The sequence below is a fragment of the Microtus ochrogaster genome, chromosome 8 (assembly GCF_000317375.1).
Source record: "Microtus ochrogaster isolate Prairie Vole_2 chromosome 8, MicOch1.0, whole genome shotgun sequence".
NCBI classification, from domain to species: domain Eukaryota; kingdom Metazoa; phylum Chordata; class Mammalia; order Rodentia; family Cricetidae; genus Microtus; species Microtus ochrogaster.
The window spans coordinates 31826167-31850492 of NC_022015.1; the positions used below are offsets into that span (position 1 = coordinate 31826167).

Consider the following 24326-nt stretch of genomic DNA (forward strand, 5'->3'; position numbering starts at 1 on the left):
TCGCAGTGAGAGGACCTGCCGCCAGCCCTTCCAGGGCCAGATGGGGGTGTTGTGGGATCCTCCACCCTCTTTCCTGTGAGTGTGTATTGGCCCATATCCCTTCCGGGTACTACTCAGATTGTGGGGCTCCTGGAGATGAGTAGACATGGTGCTGCTCCCAGAGCCTATGGGTGCCACTTACTCCAAAGTGGGCCCAGGTCAGGGCTTGGGGCCTAGCTAGTGTGATAAATTGGTGAATGACTTCAATTGTGTGTGTGTGTCTGTGTGTTTGCACATGTGGGAAGGATTGCATCAGGGAGTAGGAGATCACATTTTTCTGGGTGCATTGAAAATGTACACGTTAGGTTCCAGAGTCCTCACAGCAATCCAGTGGCCACACCTTCCAGGCCTGTGGTGTTCTAAGGTTCAGGGGACCTTCAGGGCTGGGTATGGCAGAAGGCCATTGTAGGGCTATCACATCTCCATGCAGTGAGATTGCTGGGTGGTCTTGACGGATGGTGGCTTTAACCTGTCTAAACCCTGGACAGTTGGTCACAGTGAGGACAACTGTATTTTCAGCTACGCACCCATACTCGAATCTTCTGTGGTTCTGCAGGTGTGAAGAAGAGCCTCTCTCTCTCTTCTGACCTTTGCTTCTCCTTCGGGAGATCCCAGTGGCCAGCAGGCAGGGTGGGGGCATCATGGTGCATCTCAGTGGTGCTGTCTGTGCCACCATCAGCCTCTGGCACTGAGAATGATGCTGTGGAGTATTGTCTTTGTAGAAGCCAAGCTTTTCTGTGCACAGGGAAAGGGACTGAGAGTTTGAGTCAGGAGGTGAGGACCCTGAATGCCCAGTGTCCACCTCTTTCTACGGGAAGTGTTTAACATAGCTGACTTGGCCTCAGCAAGGAGGCAACTCTGACCATGGATGGAAGGAGAGGCCAGGACTAGGCCCACCTCTTCTGTCTTCCCAGTTCCCCCTCCACAATGATAGTGGTGCCAAGCCAACCCTCAGGATGCCCCAGCCTCAAGTCCCACACTGAAGCCATTGTGTGTGAGTGCCCTCAGGAGAACATGGCAGCTGATAGCTTGCAAGTTTCAGAGACACTGGCAAAGGCCCTATCTACTCACAGTGGAGGCAGGAGGACAAATTAGAGCGATGGCTTGGGCTACCTGCCACTGTCACCAACTGCAGTGACTCTCAGGAGTCAGACATTCAGGAAAAGGCTTATTTGAACCCTGAGGGCTGTTGGGAGGTTATTCCAGTTTTAACCTTTTGTTGTCAGAGTACAGAGGCTACTTAAGGCAGTAAATAGGATTGCTGGCAAGGTCTCAATCGTGCTACGTTCTCCTCAAGCTCTCACAATGCTGGGCTTAAATGCTGCTGGAATTGGCTCGAGCCCAGGGTTCAGGTGGGAGAGGAAGAAATCGAGAAATAGATAAGGGAGAGGGGAAGGGATGGGCTGATTTAGGCATCAGAAATATGAACCCTGGAGCTAAAAGCCCCAAAGCCAGAGCTGTAGCTACTTTGTCCAGAGGCAGGTCTCCTCCATCCCCAAGTGCATTTTCTTACCCATTCATAGGCTGGGGTGGAAGGGCAAACTGCTGTAGGGAGCTGCACCTTAAGCCCTGCCCAGTGCTCTGACCCCACACCCAAGAGCTACCTGATATGATATCAGACTGAAAATTCCTACTAAGCTCCGAGAAAAACTCGCCTGTCAACATCAGCTCTGCGTGGAAGCATTTTAGGGAGACTGTGAAGAGCCAGGCCTTTCCTCTCCCATGTTTGAGGCTCGACTTGAGATCTTCCAATGCAGAGGCAATGGTGAAATGGGTCTGGGTGGTACCCTGGTCAAGAAGGACAGTGAGCAGCAGGCGTGAGGTACCACTATAGGGGCACGGAGAAAACAACAAAATGATTCTTCTAATAGATACTAAGAAAATAGCTCAGTAAATTGCAGTATCTACCCATGATGGCAAAACACAAGCATTTAGCAAATTCAGAACACAGATGGGTTCTTGGTCACAACGAAAGGCCTCCAGTGGATCTGCAGCCAACATGGTGTTAGGTAGGAGACTGCTGGGAATGTCTCAAGTTGGAACAGTTAGAGGCTCTCTTACTGTTCTCAAGTATTGCTGGAACAACTCCAAGGCCATAGAAGGAAGATAAAGAGTAGAATCAGAATGGGAAAAAAAAGTGAAGCTGTTTTCCACATATGATATCATCGATGCAAAAGGAAAAAGGGAAAAAGGGTATGGAACAAACTCCCAGAACTTAATTAGTTTATCAACTTTCTATCCCAAGGTCAATTTCAAAAGGATCACTGGTGTTTTAGTGAGAGATCTCTAGAAGAAGAGAACCAATGGAATTTGTGTGTGTATACATTTATGTACATATACAGACATATGTATATATGAGTTTATTAATTCAGCTTTAAAATAATAACAATAGCTAATCGCACCCGAGATGCTGAGAACCGGGTGGTTGCGTATTCCTTGAGGCTAAACCGGGTGGTTGCGTATTCCTTGAGGCTAAACGCCTCAACAGTCACACGATAACTGTGTCTCCCGGGATAACAGCTGTTACAAGTCTACAAGGCAGGTTCTTCAATAGTTTCAGTCTGGTGCCAGGTGCCTGGAAGTTTCCTGAAGGAAGGCTGGCTCCTAATCCATGACGAAAGCTTGGGAACGCTGGTTCTGTTCACAATGAAGGAATTGACAACAGCAGGAACAGGGCAAAACAATTCAGGAGCAAAAGGCAGGATGACCCTCTCAACACTGTTTTCAACTGTGCTGCTACCAGAAGGTGTCACCCACAATCAGGCTGGGTTTTCCCACATCAGTCAATCTTTAGATCAGGATCCCTGTTCAGGTGACTCTAATTTATAGCAAGTTGAGGTTTAAGCCAGCCATAATAGCTGGTGTCCCCACATGCCACCTTCTTGCTACTTGTGGTAGGAAACAGTAAATGCCTTCCACATGCTTCTCAACTATTAGGCACCTGGTTCCTTGCATTTGAAGTTATGTACAACCTTTTGGACAAAATTATATAACTTCACTAATGCGGTGGTTAATGTTAATTGTCCAATCGACCGAATCCTAGGATCATCCAGAGATAGGCCTCTGGGAATGCATATGGATGGTTTACATTAATTGTGATAGGAAGATCTGCCTGTTCCGGAGATCCTGGACTAGATGAAGAAGAGAGAGGGAGCAATGCATGCATTCACTGCTCTCTGTTCCTGGTGGTGGCTGTGATCTGACTGTATGGTGGGTGTGCTTCAAGCTCCTGCCTCCCACCATGACTTCCTTATTGTGATAGACTGATCCCTTGAACTCTGAGCCAGAATAGACCCTTTCTCTTTCTCTTAAGTTGATTTGGTCAGGGATTTTTATCAGTGACATGAAAAGGATCTAAAACAACAAAAACGGTGTGCATGTGTGCTGTGTGTGTGCATGTGTGCTGTGTGTGTGTGTGTGTGTGCTCGCGCACATGCGTATGTTGCTAGGGATCAACCCAGGGCCTTCAGTAATCTAGATAAACCCTCTACCACCAAGTCGCATCCCCATACAACTTCACTGAAGAACATTTGAAAGCTTGCAGATGAAATCGGATGATGCTATGATGGTGTACAAGAAGACAATGTCCCAGAGACATCAGCTTCTTCCCAGAGACCCGCTAACCTCAGGACAGTCCCAAAGTCCAAACAGGACTTCACCGAACCTGGCAAGTTGGCTCAGAGAGGTTGAGTCTGAACAAGAAGGCAGAGATTTAGCTTTCTAGACACCAGGATTTCATCCAGCCTTAGAACGGCGGCAGTGTTGGTGCCGATGCCAGCGCCAGCATGCTGTGAGAGTCGCCAGGTTAGTGGGTGACTTGGGAAGACCAAGACTAAAAAAATCCTCCAAGAACTCCTAAAGGTTTTTTTTTTAACATTACACAATGAAGATTTCTTAAACAATAAATGAAAACATAAAACACAGAAAAGATGGATATACGATGTTCATAGCAGCATTGTTTGTAATAGCCAGAACCTGGAAACAACCTAGATGCCCTTCAATGGAAGAATGGATGAAGAAAGTATGGAACATATACATATTAGAGTACTACTCAGCAGTAAAAAACAAGGACTTCTTGAATTTTGCTTACAAATGGATGGAAATAGAAAACACTATCCTGAGTGAGGTAAGCCAGACCCAAAAAGAGGAGCATGGGATGTACTCACTCACATTTGGATTCTAGCCACAAACAAAGGACATTGAGCCTATAATTAGTGATCCTAGAGAAGCTAAATAAGGAGAACCCAAAGGAAAACATATAGGCATCCTCCTGAATATTAACCTTCATCAGGTGATGAAAGGAGACAGAGACCCACATTGGAGCACTGGACATAATTATCAAGGTCCAAATCAGGAGCAGAAGGAGAGAGAGCACGAGCAAGGAACTAAGGACCGCAAGGGGTGAACCCACATACTGAGACAATGGGGATGTTCTATTGGGAACTCACCAAGGCCAGCTGGCCTGGGTCTGAAAAAGCCTGGGATAAAACCGGTCTCTCTGAACATAGCAGACAATGAGGACTACTGAGAACTCAAGAACAATGGCAATGGGTTTCTGATCCTACTGCACGTACTGGCTTTGTAGGAGCCTAGGCAGTTTAGATGCTCAACTTACTAGACCTGGATGGAGGTGGGGGTTCCTTGGACTTCCCACAGGTCAGGGAACCCTAAGTGCTCTTCGGGCTGAGGAGGGAGGGGGACTTGACTGGGGGAGGGGGAGGGAAATGGGAGGCGGTGGCGGGGAAGAGACGGAAATCTTTAATAAATAAATAAATTAAAAAAATAAAAAAAGGAAAAGATGGATAAAATGATTAACATCTCTGTAGAGAGAAGACAATCTAAACCCCGAAGGAAAAATAAAACTAGTGACAACCAGTAAAGGGTTAATAGCCAAGAAAGCCTTATTTAAGGCAGTAATTGACAATTACTCCCACAGAGACAGAGGGGGAAGGAAGGAACCACATGAGCCGTGGACACAGAGGCCAGAGCAGCCAACAAACACATCTAAGATGGCTCTCGTCAGTTACTAGGGAAAGCAAATCAGACTCAGTCAGCGTGACTAACACGGAGCATGGCCAGCTGTGGTGAGGAAGCAGTTTACCACGACTGGCCACCACTCTGGGGACAAGCTCCAACGTTTAACAAAGTCAGGATTCCTGTTCCCCTTTGCTAGCCACCGCCCTCCCCTGGGTACTCGCTTCAATGATACCTGAGCAGGTAATGTCAGAGTCATAGCAGGGTTTCACTGTAGCACCATTTATGAAAACATGGAAATAGAAACCGCCTCACTCCTCATCGATAGAGAGGAGGTGGAACACTCAGTAATGTGATTTTTTAAAACATCTGTGGGGATACAGTGGAAACAAATGGAGATCTACACTCCCCATTGTGGATAAACATCAAGAGAACGGTGCTGGGCAAAAGGCTCTACAGAGTATGACATCACTTCTGCTTATGCTCTACAGCACATGAAGCCATAACTGGATGGTCATGGATATAGTGTGAGGTGACAGTACAGAGCTTCCCATGGGAGTAATGAAAATAGGTCTAAGGTACGAGCGATTGCCGTGGGAGGCCTGGCCAGGGGTGGGACACAGGAGCCCCTTGCTCCTGGCAGAAGCTGATGGGTGGTGGGGCTGTGAGATGCAGGAGAGGCAGGGGTGAGGTGTTCACTCAGCTGATTAGTGGGTGGTGAATCAGGAGGTGAAGTGAAAAGGAGAATGGACTCTGGGTGTGGGGGAAGATTGTCTGGACTTGACAGGTCTGAGGCATCCCTGAGGGACCAGAGGGAGGGTGTATGGAGCTGGGTTTCCAGTGATGAGGTGGCAGGTCTATGAGTCTGGGACTCAGTACCCAAGTTCTGAAGAGGTGACAGTGGCCCCCTAATGGGAAGGGCAAACAAGGGTGAGGCTGGCAGAGGTTAATCCAGGGGCCTCTTGGTGACAGGAAAGATGACACAAGATTCCCTAGGGGGCAGTTTGTAGTGTCCCAAGTGCTGCGACAGGAGTGGCCCTGTTATTTGAAGCTCCATTCTTCAGGTTGGCCCTAGGGCCCACTCCTATTAGTCTGTTGGTTCTACTCTGGGGGCTGAGCCCTGGTTCTCAGCCCTGGAAGGGCTTCTGCAGGAGGTCCATGAAGGATTGCTGCTTTCTTATCATGCCTTTGTTTTCCCAGTTCTCTACAATGAGTAGATTTATGTTTTTAATTATGTATATGAGATTATGAGTATGCATATGTGTCTGTGCACATGAATGCAATTGTGAGCTACCTGGCATGGGTACTGGGAAAGGAAATCAGGCCCTCTATAAGAGCAGTGCGTGCTCTTAACTGCTGAGCCATCTCTCCACCATCTCCCCAGCCCCCAGAGAATTCTTTTTTTTTTTTTTTTTTAAGGTCAGAGTATCACTGTGTAGCCCAGGCTGATCTCAGACTCATAAAGATTCATCTGCCTCCCATCTCCTCCCCTCCCCTCCCAGACTGGTTATATTTTATTTTTATAGTCAGGCAACAGATATGTTTTACATCGGTTAGCTGCACTGAAGGGCATACCTTAGAGTGGTGCCCAGACCCTGTCCCTTCTACTCCCTTTTAGCCTGGGGACTCGAGAAGGGTGTCCCTTTCTGAGGCCGAGAAAGGACAGCCTTTGGGAGACACTTTTGTTGCGGTGACAAATGAACGCACCTGGTTAACACATTTGAATAAGTTTGTTTTAAAATGAAAAACAGATTTTCCTGACGTAACAATACATATTCATAGTCTTACAATGCATGTAATTCAGAAATACACAAAGCAGAAGGTCAAGTCCTCTGGGTTTCTGTGACTTAGAGGTAAAAACCATGTGATAGTTTGGTATATGCACGTGCAGACTTTTTAGAAACAGTGAGTAAGATATGAGACTCAAGTTTAGGGCTTGTGCAGCTTGTGCCTTTACCTGCTGAGCTATGTCCACAGCCCGCGCTTTTTATGTTTGTGACTTTTGTGGGACTGTTGTGAGGAGCTCATGCAAAGGTGCACATGTACTTGTGGGCACACACATGCACACACACTTTTTCTTTCTCACCATGCTGGGACTTGAGCCTGGGACCCACCATGTGGTGGGTGTGTATATACATTTTCAGCCAGCTTTTCAAAAGCTTAGCAATAAGCTGTTTCTGTCTCACCCGTTGGCAGCACAGACACAGGGCACCTGTCAATGGTGCCATTAGACGCTAGTGTTTGTCTTTTGAGGTTGGGGTAGATTCTTTCTCCATTGTTGGACCTTTAGGTTGCTTCCAGTTTTATGCTTTTGTGTTACTGGAAACGTTGCTACAATTCTCTTCCAGTGCGCCATGTTTTGTTCTAAGAGCATTGCCTGGCTCAGTGTGTCACCATGTGTATTGCAAAATAAAACAAAACCTGTGTATGTTCTAATAGTGGTCTGCTCCTGACATGGGGGGAGAGGAGCTGTCCTCCAAACTGGGGCTGAGACTCAGGCTGGCCTCACGGGGTTTGATGGTCTGGCTTCATGGTCCATCTTGTGCTACAGTCCAGGGAGTGGTTTGGGACCCTGACCTCAGACTCCCCATCCCACATCACACTGATTAGTTGTGGGGTGGAGGGCAGGAGGCTTGGCCTAAGATTCTTCACCTGTGAAAGAGGAAGAACCTCAGTGATTGGCTGTGAGTCTGCCATGACTGCCAGGTGAGTTAGGACAAGAAGGGGCATAGGACAGCATCTTTGCAGAGTGTCACTGTTGTCGCCACAAACAGGTCATTTGTTCTAATAGATGGGAACTAGCCAGACCCTGACAGACAGCAGGTAGAGGCCTTCCTGACTTAGTGGGCTACATTGTATCATTATCTGTCTTCTCTGTGAAGTGTGATGCCAGTTGGATCTAGTTTGTGGGGAGGGCATGACTTTGGGGCCTGACTAGAAGAGGCCAGTGGAAGGAAAGGGTGGTACAGGCCAGTGTACTAGGGGTGGGGCAGGGTTGGTGGCAGCAAAGTGGGCATGCAGGGTCTCCCTGGTTAGCATTGGAGAGCCAGGCCTGGGTGCCCATATCTCCCCTGGATCTAGACTTGGCTGTAGTCACAGTTCTTTTCCTGGTGGTTATGCCCTGGCAGGGCAGTCAGGGTTATTTTAATTGCTTCTTCCCCAGTTCAAGCAAACCAGCTGGGGCCAGAGTGCCGCCTGCTGCCGGGGGAACCCACACTTTCTAAGAAATTGCTTTTCAGGCCAGCAGTGTTCCCCAGAGTCACTCAGACCATGGTGCTGAGCTCAACGGCTCTCTTCCACTTTCTTTATTCAGTCTTCTCCCTACGTGCCCTTCAGAACGAACATACCCTTCTTAGTGGAAACACATTCTGCTAGTGACCTTATAGTGCCCTAAGAGCCCTGTGGGGATTCGGCACCCCAGAGGAAGAGAGAAGCAGAATGTGTGCAGAAGCAGCCTGAGATTGGGACCCACCCAATCTCAGAGTAGGAGCTGTCCAGCGCGGGCCTCTGCTCCTCCCTCTCCCTTTCATGTAAGGAGCTGTCTAGATCCTCTCAGGAGCCAGCCTTCCTCCCTTGGCTGTGCAGCTCAGAGCAGTCAGGATCCCCACAGTGGTGCAGTGCCATCGCCTCCCCGGTTGTGCTCATCCTGAGCTCCGGGCCTCCATCTCCAGCGAGTGAGCCCAGAGTACGGCAGAAGCCCTCTGCTTTTGGACAGAGCTTCAGCCATGCCGGCTGCCGGGCTCTGCTTAGAAACAGCTGGAGAATGGTTCCTCCCCCTGGATGCAGTTACGGCGTGGTCAAACCCATCTGAAAAATAAAAGCAGAGTTCTTTGCTGAGTCACGGAAGCTCCAGAGCTGATTTGCACACGCCAAGCTGAGTCTGGGCAAACAGAGAGAGTCCCAGCATCTAGATGAGAGATGGGCAAAGAGCAGAACCTGAGGCTTGAGACTGTGAGTATGTGTCTGAGTACTGTAAATGCTTTGTCATTTTCTGACTGGGCTAAGGTTTGCCTCTCCAGGTTTATTCTGCTTGAATTCTCTGCTATATTTAGCATGCACATATACATGCTAACAGTTAGCAGTGTGGTATCTTGAGTGTGCAGGAACATGCAGAGGAAGATATTCCAGGTCTGCTTTTACATGCACACTCTTGCACGAGCTTGGGGGGTGCCTGGGCCTGATTCTCTCATAGTGTTCCTTTAAAACATGGCTGTCCGTTTAACTGATTCTGCAAGTGGAGCCTTGTCGCTGGCAGCTGGGATGAGCTGGAGGATCTGGGTGGCAACTTTGCTCGGTTCCATGGAGACAAAAATCCCATGAGCAGAGCCTCTGGAAACTCTGGGCCCAGCCTGGGAGCCTCCACTGCCTTCCCCTTCCCAGATGAATGGGGTGCTGGGTTGGACTTGCCTCTTGTTTCCTTGTGTGGTTTTGGCCGCTTCCATCCTTATCTTCTGCCTGTCCTATGATTGGAGAGTGTCTTCTCTTTAAAACTTAGTAAGGAATCACTTTTCCTCCTTCTTTTTTTTGTTTGTTTGTTTTATCGAGACAGGGTTTCTCTGTGTAGCTCTGGTGCCTGTCCTGAAAGTAGCTCTTGTAGACCAAGCAGGTCTCAAACTCATAGGCCTGCCTCTGCCTCCTGAGTGCTGGGATTAAAGGCGTGCACTGCCACCGCCCAGCTAGAAATCACTTCTAAGCAAAGCACTAGGGGAAGCGGCAGCTTGTATCAAAAGATATCCTCGTTATCTTAGAAGGGAGCCATCACTGTTGCAGGGTGCCTCAGTTTTTCCAGTTGCTGAGAGGAAACCCAATGTTGACTGAGGCTGGCAGAGCCACATTGGAAAGGTATAGCAAGTAATTGGCAATAACTAAGTTATCCTAATGATGTCACGAGGCATCTGAGCAGCCACGAACCTGCGCACGAAGGCTACATTTGCAGGCCGTCGCCTGTCATTTTGTTATTGATTCATAATGTGAGAAGAGATTGCAAACAGGTTAATCTTCCTCATTCAAATGCAAGATCAGAGTTGGAGACCTGAGACTTCTTGGATTGCAGCCTTTGAGGAGGTGAGCACCAGCATGCAATCTCTATCCCCTAGACAACAGAGAACGGCTGAGCATCAGGTGATGTGAGGAGCACAGACTGAGTCCTCCATGCCTAGCCTAGCACCCAGTGCCTTCCCTCTCCCTGCCTAGGAAGGATTCCTCATCACACACTTGGCCAGATCGAAGGTAGCACCCTGCCTGCTCTGCACTGGGTGTCCCCTGGAAGACCCCAGGAGCTGTACTAGGGGAGCTAGTGATACTAGCTGTGATACTGGGATAGTTTGAGATGTGTGCCCAGCGCTGTATGTGTTGTCATTCTGATGGTGTCTCCGAGCATGGGCGTCGCAGGGGCCATGTCAGCAACACAGAGCTGGAAAGGCTGGCCTCACAGGAACTGGATTCTTTGCCTGGTGGTTCAGTCGAGCTTGGTAAAAAGTGTTCCACTCAAGGAGAAGGATGAAGCCATGGGCCTAACCTCTGTGCTTGATATGGAGTGACTTCAGCTTTAACTGAGAAAATGGGATGGTTAATCCAAGAAAGGAGAAGTCCTGCCCAAGGTGATGCTTTCCCTAGGCTGTGAACTTATTAAAATTCTCTCTGGAACCAGGGTTTGATGGTGTATGCCTTTAAGTCCAGCAATCAGGAAATAGAGGCAGGTGGATCTCTGTGAGTTCAAGGCCAGCCTGGTCCATAGAAAATTACATAGAAAGTTCTGAGCCAGGCGGTGCTACACATGGAACCCAGTTCAGTAGTTTTGTTTGCTGTTTGTTTAAATGCTCTCTGAACTAAGAGTAGGGGATAGGAATGTCTTAATTACTTTTCCTGTTTCTATAACATTACCCTACAAAACTTCTTATGGGAGAAAGGGCTTATTTTGGCTCATAGTTCACAAGTCCAGCCCATCAAGAGGGAGGGAGAAGAAGTCCTGGAAGCAGGAGCTTGAGGCAGCTGCTCATCTTGCGCTTGCAGTAAAGAAGCAGAGAATGATGAATATTTGGGCTCAGCTCTCTGGCTCCATTTTTTTTTTCAGTATGGGATGTCCTGCCTAGGGGACAGTCCCATTCACAATTAAGATGGGTCTTTTCACTTCAGTTGACATAAGATAATCTCCTACATATATGAGAGATTTGTCTCCCAGGTGATTCTTGAGTCTGCCTAGTTGACAATTAATATTAACCAGCACAGCACACCTGTAATTCTAGCCCTCAGGGAACTAAGGCAGGAGGATAGCTGAGAGTTGCACACCAACCTAGAAAAAGTGCATGTGTGTGTGTGTGTGTGTGTGTGCGCGTGTGCATGTGTGTGTGTGCATGTGTGTGTGCACAGCATGGTGGCTGTGCATGTGGAAGTCAGATGACATAAGATCTGGGGATCAAAATCATGTCTCCAAGCTTGTGCAGCAGGTATGTTTACCCACTGAGCCATCTCACCAGCCCTGAACCATTGCTCTTATACATGACCTTGACTTCTGGTTGGTTGACTGGGCTGCCTTTGACTCAGAGGATTGTTATGGTTTGAAGTCCCCACTAGAAGTCTGTGTCACTATACAGTCAGGGTCAGCCATGGTACCGCCCAGCCAACAGGATCTGAGCTGTGAAGAGCCCTGTCTGTGTGATGCTCACATCACACGGTTCCACACCAGTGGCTGCTCTCCAGTGTCATTTTGGCTGTGGGAGGGGAGTCAGAAGTGGGGGGTGGCTTTGTGTGCTTCGTTCCCCTCACTGAACCTCCGGTGACCTTCGTGGGCCCCTGCTGAACTCTCCCACCGAGAAGAGAGAGGTAGGATTAGGATAGTTCCTGCAGCCCAAGGGCATGTTGGAAGTGACTCCCCATGATTTGCACAGGGCTAACCTCAGGTTTCTGTGCTTGGCTTCCTGCTGTGCCAACTGGCGAATCCCACTCCAGTTTATGAAAAAGCACACTTGGCAGTGGTATAGATTTGGTTGCTTGCTCTCTGCCTTTGACCTCAGAGCAGGAAGGAAATGAAATCAAGGGCAAAGGCCCAACCTGAGACATGGATGTAGGAAAGGTTGGAACCCTCTGGAACTTTCCCAGACCATCTCTCCTGTTTATGCACCTGCAAGTGTCCTCTCCTGTCCTCCAACCTCCTCCTTTCCCTTCTCTCTCCTCATCTCCTTCCCACTCTTTCCTCTCTGCCCACCCTCCATGGAGTCTTGCTAAGTAGTCCAGGATGGTTTGGAATGTGTTATCTTTCTGCCTCAGTTTCCCAAGTGCTGGATTATGGCGTTACCATTCCCATCCAGGTTTCCACTATTTTTTGTCCTAAGCAATCTTTTCCTGGTCCAGCATTCTGAAGATGCTGTCTGTCTTCACCTTCACATTTGCCTTTCTCTGGGAAGAGAGATGGCTCAGCAGTTAAGACCACTCTCTGCTCTTCCAAAGGTCCTGAGTTCAGTTCCCAGCAGTCACATGGTGGCTCACAACCATCTGTGATGAGGTCTTGTACCCTCTTGAGGAAGAGACCTGGGCAGTCATCCTCATCAACTTAGACCATGAAACCCAATATGGACAAGTTCAACAGAACCGCCATATACGGACTGCCCATGCGTGCTTCAGCATTGCCAGGGCATAAATTCCATCCATTTCAGGTGGTCTCTATTGGTCATGGAGTGTCATGTAGATGTAGATGACGGTTCTCCTAGCGTGATGAAAAGGCTACCTATTCTCCATTAAATTGACAGTGGTTATTCATCCTTGTGGCAAGGTACCTGACAAAACCAGCTTAAGGTAATGTGGTAGCTTGGATAGATATGGTCCCATAGGCTCTTGTGTTTGAATGCTTGGCCCATAGGGAGTGGCACTATCAGGAGGTGTAGCCTTGTTGGAGGAAGTGTGTTCCTAGAGGGGCAGGTGTTGAGATCTTGAGCTATGCCCAACATGTCTCCTTCTGCTGTCTGCGGATCAAGATGTGGAACTCTTAGCTACCCTCCAGCACCATGTAAGCCTGCAGGCTGTCATAATCCCCACCATGACAATAAACCTCTGAACTGTAAGCCAGCCCCACTAAATGTTTTCCTTTGGAAGAGCTGCTGTGGTCACGTTCTCTCTTCACAGAAATAGAATCCTGACTAAGACAGGAAAGAGAAAGGATTGATTTTGGCTTAAGGCTTAGGAGAGCACCATGGTGGGGAAGGCTCGACAACGCTGGTATGAGAGCCTGGTCGTGCTGCGTTCAGTCAGGAAGCAAATGGGTGAATGCTGGGGAAGAACTGGCTTCCCCTTTCCCTTTGTTTCCATTCTGGGACCCCATTCCATAGGACAGCGCTGCCCACATTCAATGGTGGGTCCTCCCACCCCATTTAAACCTCCCCAGAAATGCCCTCAGAGACACCTAGAGGTGTCCCTCCTAGGTGACTCCAAATCCCATCAAGTTGAAAGACCAACTGTCACGAAGCTCTCTTGGACCCTCTGTCATAAATCAGTGACTACACAGTATGAGGATGTGTTTTTCTTTCTCTCTCTTTTTCTCCCAGATGTATACCAGTTCTCACGCCAAGCCACGCTACCATGGTTGCTATAGCTTTATTGTAAATTTGAAATCAGGTAGAAATATCTGAGTCCAATTTTGTCCTTTGTTTCCCAGCATGGCTTGGGTAATTTAGGTACTTCTTTCTCGATACTTATTAAGAAGCAGTTTGTTTCGGATTTTCACTGGCTCATTATTTTTTCAAACAGCATCATAGCCACATCACTTTCCCCCAGTCCCTGAACGTAGTTCATTTCTCTGTGTACTTCAGGATTCTTTAATTTCTCCTCATGAATACCCCCTAGCTCCAAGTGCACAAACACTGTAACTATTTTGTTAAATTTATATCTAAGTATCTCATTTTATTTTGGTGCTATGGTGTATTGAATCATTTTAAAGCAAAATTGCTGCTGCAATACAGAAATATAATGGTGAACACCATTGAAGAACGTAAATTATTTTTCTCTGTCACCTTTCTTTTTTTTTTTTTTTTTTTTTTTTTGGTTTTTCGAGACAGGGTTTCTCTGTGGCTTTGGAGCCTGTCCTGTCCTGGATCTAGCTCTGTAGATCAGGCTGGTCTCGAACTCACAGAGATCCGCCTGCCTCTGCCTCCCGAGTGCTGGGATTAAAGGCGTGCGCCACCATCGCCCGGCCTCTCTGTCACCTTTCTATCATTTTAACTTTCCAAACTCTTGGTAGATTCTTTGGGCCTTTACATTTTGGTTGTGAGTCAAGCCTTTAACAGCTGAGCCATCTTCCCCTTCAGGCCTTTCTATGGAGATGACCACATCCTGTGTGATTACCAGTGAGTCTTTCTCTCCCTTTAGCATGGCCTTTAACATTTTCCCCTGTACAGCTTTGAGCAGAAGTAATAAGGAGAGAGGCTCTTGCATTGGTTTCCGTTTTAGAGAAAAGGAAATAGCAAATAGCTCTTCCCTCTTCGCGTGTGCTGTTAGTTATAGTCTTTATTACACGTTTGCATTTCTTGGGGGTATAGGCACACATGCCAAGGTGCACACGTGGAAGGCAGAGGGCACTGTATAGAAACTGGTTCAGTTTTGGTGCCTTCACCCACTTGAGCCACCTCATCAACTCAGCTATGGTTTCTAAGTAACTGCTGTTGACCAGCCTGATGGTGTTTCCTTTCATTTCTAATTCATTTAAGTTTTAATCGTGGATGGATATATTTGGAATGTTTTCAAAGACTTCTGCATCTTTTGAAGTTATTTCTCAGTATATGAATATAGTGATAAATTGAATGGATTCACTTCAAACTATTTACCCAATTTTCTTTAATATGTCCCCATGTGATAAAACTTACTGGTGAATTGGAGTAGCTCGTTTTGTTAAGAGATTTTCATCCATCCTCATGAGGGATATTCTCTTTTTGGAATATTTTTTGCTAGTGGTGTGTGTGTGTGTGTGTGTGTGTGTGTGTGTGTGTGTGTGTGTGTGTTGTGTGTGGTGTCCTTTTGCATGGATGCCAGAAGTCAACCTCAGGTGCCTTAGGAACCATCCACTTTATTTTTTGAGACAAGGTCTTTAACTGGCCTCGAGATCACCAATTAGGTTATGTTATCTGGACAACAGGCCTGAGGAACTGCCTGAACACTGAGATTACAATCGCACACTACCATGCCCAGACTTTCCCATGGGTTCTAGGGATTGACTCAGGCCCCCATGCTTGCTGACTGAGCCATCTCCCCAGCCTAGTCTTGGTGTCAGGGTGGGCTGACCTGATGAGAAGAATTGATAAGTGCTCTCTTTTATTTTTCTGAAGGCATCAGTGCAGGAACAGAATTGGTACCATTATACTTTGAACACTGGGTGCCTTCCATCAGCAGATACCTTTGTGCTGAGGGTTTTCTTTAGCACTTCAAAACGACTCCAGGTGCCAGTGAGCATCCTTCTCTAGGGGATTTTAATGTCATGGGCTGAGTGATAACACCCCCTTCTATCCTGATGTTGGTTTTGTTTCCTCTTTTTATTTCATCAGTTTAATCAGATATTTATTAATATTATTGTATTTTCTAATGCAATTTTTTTCTAATACAATTGGTTTTATTCTCCTGTTTTCAAATGTATTGATTTCTGTTACTGTCTTTCTTCATGATTTACTTTTCTTTTTTTTCCTATTTTCTTTTTTTAAGGTTTTTATTTATTTATTATGTATACAGTTCTTTGCCTGCATGTATGCTAGCAGGCCATAAGACAGCACCAGATCTCAATGTAGATGGTTGTGAGCCACCATGGGGTTGCTGGGAATTGAACTCAGGACCTCTGGAAGAACAGGCAGTGCTCTTAACCACTGAGCCATCTCTCCAGCCCCCTCTATTTTCTTAAGAGAAGAGAATTTGCACGTGATTAGAAATCTTTTTATGTTCCAGATGGGCATGGTAGCAGCACACACCTTTAATCCCAGCACTTGGGAGGCAGAGGCAAGTGGGTCTCTGTGAGTTTGAGGCCAGCTTGGTCTCCAAGAGCTAGTTCCAGGACAAGCTCCAAAGCTACAGAGAAACTCTGTCTCAAAAAAAAAATCCCAATAAAATAAAATAAAAAAGGATTTCTTGGGGCTGGAGAAATGACTCAGAGCCTAAGAGCACTGGCAGCTCTTGCAGAGGTCTTGAGTTCAATTCTTAGCAACCACATAGTGGCTCACAGCCATCTGTCATGAGATCTGGTGCCCTCTTCTGGCATGGAGATGTACATGCATGAGGAGCTTTTTTTTAAATTTATTTATTTATTAAAGATTTCTGTCTCTTCCCCGCCACCGCCTCCCATTTTCCTCCCCCTCACCCAATTAAGTCCCCCCCCCCTCAGCCCGAAAAGCAATCAGGGTTCCCTGTCTTGTGGGAAGTCCAAGGAACCCCCACCTCCATCCAGGTCTAGTAAGTTGAGCATCCAAACTGCCTAGGCTCCCACAAAGCCAGTGCATGCAGTAGGATCAGAAACCCATTGCCATTGTTCTTGAGTTCTCATAGAAGAAGGAGAAGAGTCACAGCTCAAAGGCCCAGAAAATATTTTGAACAAAATTATGGAAGAAAACTTTCCCAACATAAAGAAAGATATGCCTTTGAATATTCAAGAAGCATACAGAACACCAAACAGACTGGATCAAAGAAAAACATCCCCGCACCATATAATAATCAAAACAGGAGGAGCTTTGTATGCTTAATAAATAAATAAATCTTTGGGAAAAAGGGGGATTTCTTACTTTTTATTTAAAACCATTTATTGGTTGATTGATTTGTATGTGTATGTGGGTGGGTGGGTGCACACATGCCACAAGCCGTGCAAGTCAGGGGACAACTTGCGGGAGCTAATTCTCTCCTTCCACATCTGGGTCCCAGGGATTGAACTCAGTTAGCTTTGATAGCAAATTATTTTACCAACTGAGCCATCTTACCAGCTCTCCAATGTAAGAATTTGCTTAATTAAAAACTGATAATAAACAAAACAGTTTATTGTCGTGATGGTTCCTTTTTTTCCCTACTCTTAATATGTCCCATAAATCCTGGTATATTGTGTTTGCATTTTTATTCAGTTCAAAAATATTTTTCTAATATCTTCATTAGTAACTTTTTTGTATATGACTTACTTAGAAATTTTATTTGTTTTTGTTTAAATTTCAAGATAGTTAACTGGGTGAGGAGGCACACATCTGTAACCTCAGGGTACCACTGTAATAACTGTAACTCACACAACACACAGTTTACCGACAGAAGCAGAATTCGTGAGACTTTATGAATTAAGAACATTTCCATCAACCCTGAACTTTGAACCCTTTGGCAGTAACGTCCCTCATGTGCCTGCCCCAGCCACAGTGACCCCCACTGTATTTCCTGCCTCCGTGGCTTCACCCATTCTGGGTATTTCGTGTAAACAGAACCTTACATGTGGTACTTCATGCCTGGCTTCTGTCGTCATCGAGAACAGTGTCCTCAAGACTCATCTTGCAACAACGTATTGGTTCCCCATTCTTTATCATGACTGAGCAATAGTCATTTGTGTGGATGGACCCCATCTTGTTTACTGTTTATTGGCTAATGATCTGGTGAACTTTTGGGTGGTTCCCACCTTTAGACTGAAATGACTAGCTCTGCTGGGAATGTTTGTGTGCAGGCTTTTGATGGGACATCACTTTCCCTTTTAGGTATATCAAGGCACGGCATTGCTTGTTTTCCTTTTGTTTTGTTTTCCAAGAAAGGGCTTCTCTGTGTAACAGTCCTAGCTGTCCTGGAACTAGCTCTTGTAGACCAGGCTCGTCTCAGACTCACAGAGATCCACTTGCCTCTTCCTCCCAAGTGCTGGGATTAAAGGCGTACGCCGCCACCACTCGGTGGCATTGCTATATTTGAAGCTGCTGCAATGCTTCTGCATTTCCGCCTGCTGTGTATGAGAGTCTTCCTATTTGCCCCGGCAGCAGCTGGCTCTACCTGCTTGACCTAGGACTCTGTCTGCAGAGGCTTTCCTTTCTCCAGTCAGTGCTTATGGCTGCTTTCCCTGCACCATCTGGTTCCTGGAGCAGGCAGAAAGGAGGAGGAACTTACTTTTAGATCCTCAGTGGCCCAGGTGCCCTCCTCCCAGGGGCTTAGGGCTTCTGCTCTGTCTGGGAGGTTGTCCCCAGGGGTGGCTGTCCTGGCTGCACACTCCAGCTCCTCTGGTGTCTGAGCTTGGTCTCTCTGGTGTGTGCTTGGCATGAACTTCTCAGGAGGAACATGGTCTGGTCACTCTGTAGACCAGGCTAGCCTTGAACTTATAAATATTTGCCTACCTTTGCCTCCCAAGTATTGAGATTAAAGGCATGAGCCACCACCACCCAGTTCTATTAGATATTTTTGAGGCAGAGTTTTGATGTTCCTGATTCAGCCTCCCTCTTGAGTGTGGAATAATGTGTGTGTGTGTGTGTGTGTGTGTGTGTGTGTGTGTGTGTGTGTGTGTTAGACCGTGTCTCACGTTGACCAGGGTGGTCTTGAACTTACTATGTAGCTAAGGATGGCCTTGAAATTCTGATCCTTCTGACTCCATCTTCCAAGCATTGTGATTAAAGGTCCATACCAGGTTTATGTGGTGCTAAGGACTGAGCCCAGGGCTTCATGTGTTCTAGACAAGCACTCTACCAAGTGAGTTTTTGTGTGTGTGTTGTTCTTTCTTTCTTTTGCTGATTTATTTATTTATTTATTTATTTATCTATTTATTTGTTTATTTTGTAGCAGGGTCTTTCTTTCTTTCTTTCTTTTATTTGCACAGCTTCCCCTACAGATGTTTTCACTAGAAGGAACACAATTGTGAGATGCCATGACTTGCTTATTCAGTAACTACAAGCTACTTATTTATTGTGTATATGACACAATAAAACTCATTATTTCCCAGCCCTTGAGGCTACTTTAAGTAGCTCATGGTCTGAGCTTTTTTTTTATTCTTTGTTTAAAATGGTTTTTATTGCGCTATACATTTTTCTCCGCTCCCCTCCCTTCCTCTCTCCTTCTACCCTCTCCCATGATCCCCATGCTCCAAATTTACTCAGGAGATCTTGTCTTTTACTCCTTCCTATGTAGATCCATATATGGCTCTCTTAGAATCCTTTTTGTTGTCTAGGTTCTCTGGGATTGTAGACTGTGGGCTGTTTTTTCTTTGCTTTATGTCTAAAAGCTACTTATGAGTGAGTACATATTATATTTATCATTCTGGGTCTGGGTTACCATACTCAATATGTTTTTTTTTCTAGATCCATCCATTTGCTTGCAAACTTCAAGATGTCATTACTTTTTACAGTTGAGTGCTCCATTGTGTAAATGTACCACATTTTCTTTATCCATTCTTTGGCTGAAGGGCATCTAGCATCTAGGTTGTTTCCAGCTTCTGACTATTAGGAATAATGCTTTTATGAACATAGTTGAGCACATGTCCTTGTGGTATGATTGAGCATCCTTTGGGTATATACGCAAAAGTGGTATTGCTGGGTCTTGAGGAAGGTTGCTTCCTAATTTTCTGAGAAATCACAATACTGATTTTCAAAGTGGCTGTACAAGTTTGTACTCCCACCAGCAATGGAGGAGTGTTCCCTTTTCCCCCATCCTCTCCAGCATAAGCTGTCATTGGTATTTTTGACCTTGACCATTCTGACAGGTCTAAGATGGAATCTCAGAGTTGTTTTGATTTAGGAGGATCTTTCTATGTAGCCCTGGCTACCCCAGAACTTGCTGTATTGTCCCAGACTGGCCTTAAACTCAGAGATCTACTTGTCTCTGCCTCCTGTGTGCTGGTATTAAAGACATGGACACCACACCCAGACCAAGTGAGCTTTATCCTCAGCCTTTCTTGATTTTTTAAAAAGGTTTTTCTGTTTATTCATGTGCAGGCAAGTGTCTGTATGGACGAATGTCACACATCTGTGTGCGCCCACAGGGGCCAGAAGAGATTGTTGTAGCCCCTGGATCTTGGGTTACAAGCAGTATTGAGCTTCCCAGCATGGGTTCTGGGAACTAAACTCTAGCCCTCGGACAGCACAGCAAGTGTTTTTCACTGGCCCTATCTCTCCAGCCGCCTTCTCATGAATTCTAAAATCAATTTTACTTCTCATTTTTGTAAATTATCTCATCTAGTATTTTATCTAGTAAGGTCTCTCTCTCTTTTTTTCCCACAGCCCGTTAACTTCACTTAAAATGCAGACACTTCCCACGGCATTCTTGCAAAGAGACCCCCACTGTTATCAGTCTCCTAATTGCACTGCATGTCTATAATAAAGATCCGTGGTGTGAAGCTATCGATCTTTCCTGTGTGGATCCCTTTTATCCGTTCAAGCCTGGGAAGGCCTCTTCCCCCCAGAGCTTTGATGAATGCTCACTCTCAGTTGGCCCCAGTAGATTTCATGCTTTGATATTTTTTTTCCTCCCACCCTCAATTCTCTTTAATCCACTTAGAGTTTTGCAGTAGAAAAACAATATCCATGAGGTTGCTTTCCCCTCCCACCAACCAGTCAGCCCTCTCAGTGCTATGGACAGTGTTCTGTACTTGCCCATTGCCTTGTCACTATGATGAAACACCACTACCAAAGGCAAGTTGGGAAGAAAGGGTTTATTTTCCTCATAGTTCTGTATAACAGTTCATCAGCAGAAGCGGTGAGGGCAGGAACTCAAGCAGGGCAGGAACCTGGGGTCAGGAGCTGATGCAGAAGCCATGGAGGGGTGCTGCTCACTGTTTGCTCCATCATGGCTTGCTCAGCCTGCTTTCTTATAGCAACCAGGATCACCAGGCCAGAGATTGTGCCACTCACAATAGCCTGGGCCCTCCACCCTCAGTGACTAATTAAAGATCCTGGTCCTACAGCCAGATCTAATGGAGGCTCTTTCTCAATGGAGGCCCACAGCCAGATCTAATGGAGGCTCCTTCTCAATGGAGGCTCACAGCCAGATCTAATGGAGGCTCCTTCTCAGTGGAGGCTCACAGCCAGATCTAATGGAGGCTCCTTCTCAATGGAGGCTCCTTCTCAGTGGAGGCTCCCTGCTTTCAGATGACTTGAGCTTGTGTCAAGTTGGCATAAAACTCGGCAGCACCGCTGGCACATTCCATGCTTACTAGAAGGTAGGGCCTCTTCCAGGACCTCATGCTCTTTTACAATCATCTGGGCACTAGTGAGGTCATCCCCCCATGCCCCGTACCCCAAGGTAGCAAACTTACATTATTTAGAATAAAGAAATTATGATTTTTCCTGTTAAAAACCGTTTTTTCCTTTATAGGTCCATGCTAAACTTGTCTCTCTCAGAACCTCCACGGAGATTGTTTTCTGTTGCTCATGTCCAGGTTATGACTTGTGGGCTCTTCATAGAGTCTGAGTACTAACCATAGCAAACCAAGTTGCCCTTGTATATGGTCAGCAGGCTGCAGCGCTGGACAAACACTGGGCTGGAATAGACCCAAGGGAACAAGTGTAGGCCTTGCCTGAAGAAATGACCCAAATGCTGGCCCCAGCCTGCTCTGTCATCTTCTCTATCCCATGTGCACCTGCAACTTTGTGACCGGCAACTGGAGGAACTGGAAATCGGGCTGTTTGCAGATGCCTCAGGGCAATGTGTGGTGCCGCCTGCAGGGGGCGACTATTATGTATAAACAAGAGTAGAGATGGTGTCATGGGACACTAATTCATACCACTTCTTAAGCTTTTAACTCTCAATATAGATATGAAATAGAACTTATCATCCTTGTTCACAATCACACAAGTTAGTACGTTTAATAGATTCCTGTTTTCTATGCAACAGATCTCTATGGTTTCCATCTTGGGAAACTGAAACGTCTCCATTAATCAATTCTTTGTCCCCTGGCAAGTCCTGTAATATTCTTAACCGCTGAGCCACCTCTCCAATACTGTCCTGTAATATTCTCCCTCTCCCTCTCCCTCTCCCTCTCCCTCTCCCTCTCCTTCTCCTTCTCCCTCTCTCTCTCTCCAGTGAGTGGATTCCCACACAGCATCTTTAAGTGTTGGCTTATTTCATTCAATACAATGTCTTCAAGGCTATCTATGGCCTAGCAGGTGCTCTCATTTCCTTCCCTTCTAGGGTTGAAATACTGTTGCAATATGGAGGAACAATGTTCCTCATGGGCTCAGTAGTTCTGACTTGGAGACTTGTGGAAGGAGTGTAAAGCAGAATTTTGCCGCGGGCAGTGGGTCAGTGGGAGTGGGCTTTGAGACTTCATTGCTCAACTCTACTTCCTGTCCTCTTCCTGTTTCCTGGCTGCTTATACCATGTGACCAACCACATCACACTGCACTTCTGCCTGCAGACCTTCCGGCGAGGCACTGTATCTTTTCCTAAGCACAAACCAGAAGAAACCTGTTCTGGTTCTGGTGTTGCTTTTGTCATCACACCAATGAAAGTGACAAATGCAGTGACATTTTCCTGCTCCCCCGTGAACTACACCCGCTCAACTGTAGATGGGCTCCCGGGCTGTCACCTCTGGGCTGGTATGAGTAATGCCGCTATAAACGCCAGCATGCAGATCTCTCTTCAAGATCCTATTTTCAGTTCTCCCTAGTGTGTGCCCAGGAGTGGAATTTCCGGGGCCCTCGGCAATTCTCTATTTTTAATTTTGTAGGAACCGCTAGACCGCTCTCCACAGCAGCCACACGGCTTTAATACACGAGGTGCCAATTCCCCGCACCCGCACCCGCCCCAGCACTGATTTGTTTTTGACAGCAGCCATCCTAATTAGTGTCAGGTGGTATCTCTTAGGGGTTGCTTACTTTCCTGACAGTCAGTGATGCCGAGCATCTTCCATGTGTTTGACTGCTGACTATCTTCCTTAGAGGACTATCTGTTCAAATTCTTTACCCAAGTAAAGAATTTTTTGACTTTACTTAAGTCATATATGTGCTTTCTCGTTGTGCCATAGGCACCACCTGCATGCTGTGGCTATAAACCTCACGAGCTCCATGTTCTGTCAATGTTCTCTCCCCTCCTGCAGGCATGGAAGGTTTGGCTCCAGTACAGTTTGTCTTATTTTTCTCTGCGTTGGTGTCAGAGAAATAATCACTGACTCCTAATATCATGAGGGGTTTGCCTTGTGTTATGTCTTCGAAGTCAGTGATTCTCAACCGTCTTAACGCTAGGACTCTTTAATGTAATTCTTCATGCTGTGGTGACCCCCCAACCATAAAGTTATTCTTATTGCTACTTCATAACTAAAATTTTAATGTAAATTAAATTTAATGTAATTTACATAATGTAAGCATCTGTGTTTTCCAATGGTCTTAGGGTAACTCCTGTGAGAGGGTCATTTGATCCCAAAGCGGTTGTGACCCACAGGTTGAGAACTGCTGGTCTAAGAGTTTTGTGGTTTTATCTTGAAGACTCATCTGCTTTCGGTTAGTTGTTGTATGTGATGGAGGCCAGGGTCCAGCCAGCCGTGCTGGGGTGCATACAGGTCTGCAGTTTCCTCAGCACTGTGATCTGGGAAGTCTGTCCTGCTTCCCCTGAGTCAGCGCCCTTGTCAAAATGCCTTACTCATATGCAGCCTAAAAAGAAGCTAGTGCAGATCAGAGTCTGTGTATAAGCCCACACACTGGAGGCTTTCCTTCTAGGGTTCATTCTGTTGCATGTCTATTTAGCTTTACACTACCCAGTTCTTTTTTTTTTTATTTTAAACATTATGTGTGTGCGTATGTGTGTATGAGCCGTGTGTGTGTATGAACCATGAGAGAGAGAGAGAGAGAGAGAGAGAGAGAGAGAGAGAGAGAGAGAGAGTGTGTGTGTGTGTGTACCAGTGTGCACATGGATGCATGTGTAGAAGCCAGAAGACAACTTCTATTTTGGTGGGGGTGGGGTCAGCTTTCCACTCCACTTTGTTTTGAAGCACAGTCCGTCTTGCCTCTGCTGCTGTACAGTTCACTCCAGAGTCCCCTGGCCCATGATTCTCCTGTCTCCCATCTTACTCCTGGGTTTAGAAATGCATGCCTTTGCATCTAGACTTTTTCATGGGTTCTGGGGATCAAACTGAGATTGTTAGGCTTGGATAACCAGCATCTTTATCAGATGAGCTGTTCTTATTAGACTTGCCACTCAATTTTTATTCCCAGACTTGGTCATAGGTTTGAAGACCCTCCTCCTTTGCTCTGTGTCATCTAGAGTCGTGTGCTGGTTTAGGGACACCTCCTCAGATCCAGTAAGTCATTCTTACTATATCCATCTGCCTGAGCCTGTGTGGAAGATGCTTGCTCTTCAGGACTCGTATGGTTAGATAGAGCCGCCTGACATCTAGGTTCTTTTTTTTTTGTTTTTTTTTTTTT

General features: G+C 46.4%; 1 protein-coding gene across 12 annotated transcripts in view; it reads left to right on the top strand.

The window, feature by feature from the left end:
- Nucleotides 1-24326, top strand: part of Jakmip3 (Janus kinase and microtubule interacting protein 3) — a 133610-nt gene that overhangs the window by 17547 nt on the left and 91737 nt on the right. For 5 of the 12 annotated variants that reach the window (XM_026781170.1, XM_026781173.1, XM_026781172.1 and 2 more), the window contains exon 1: nt 8440-8964. The exons of 1 other annotated variant lie outside the window; for it this stretch is intronic. The gene's annotated coding sequence lies outside the window, so the exon portion shown is untranslated. Of the gene's footprint in view, nt 1-8438; nt 8965-24326 lie in introns of those variants that run through there. 6 more of the 12 variants (XM_026781176.1, XM_026781177.1, XM_026781178.1 and 3 more) reach the window with 3 other exon arrangements.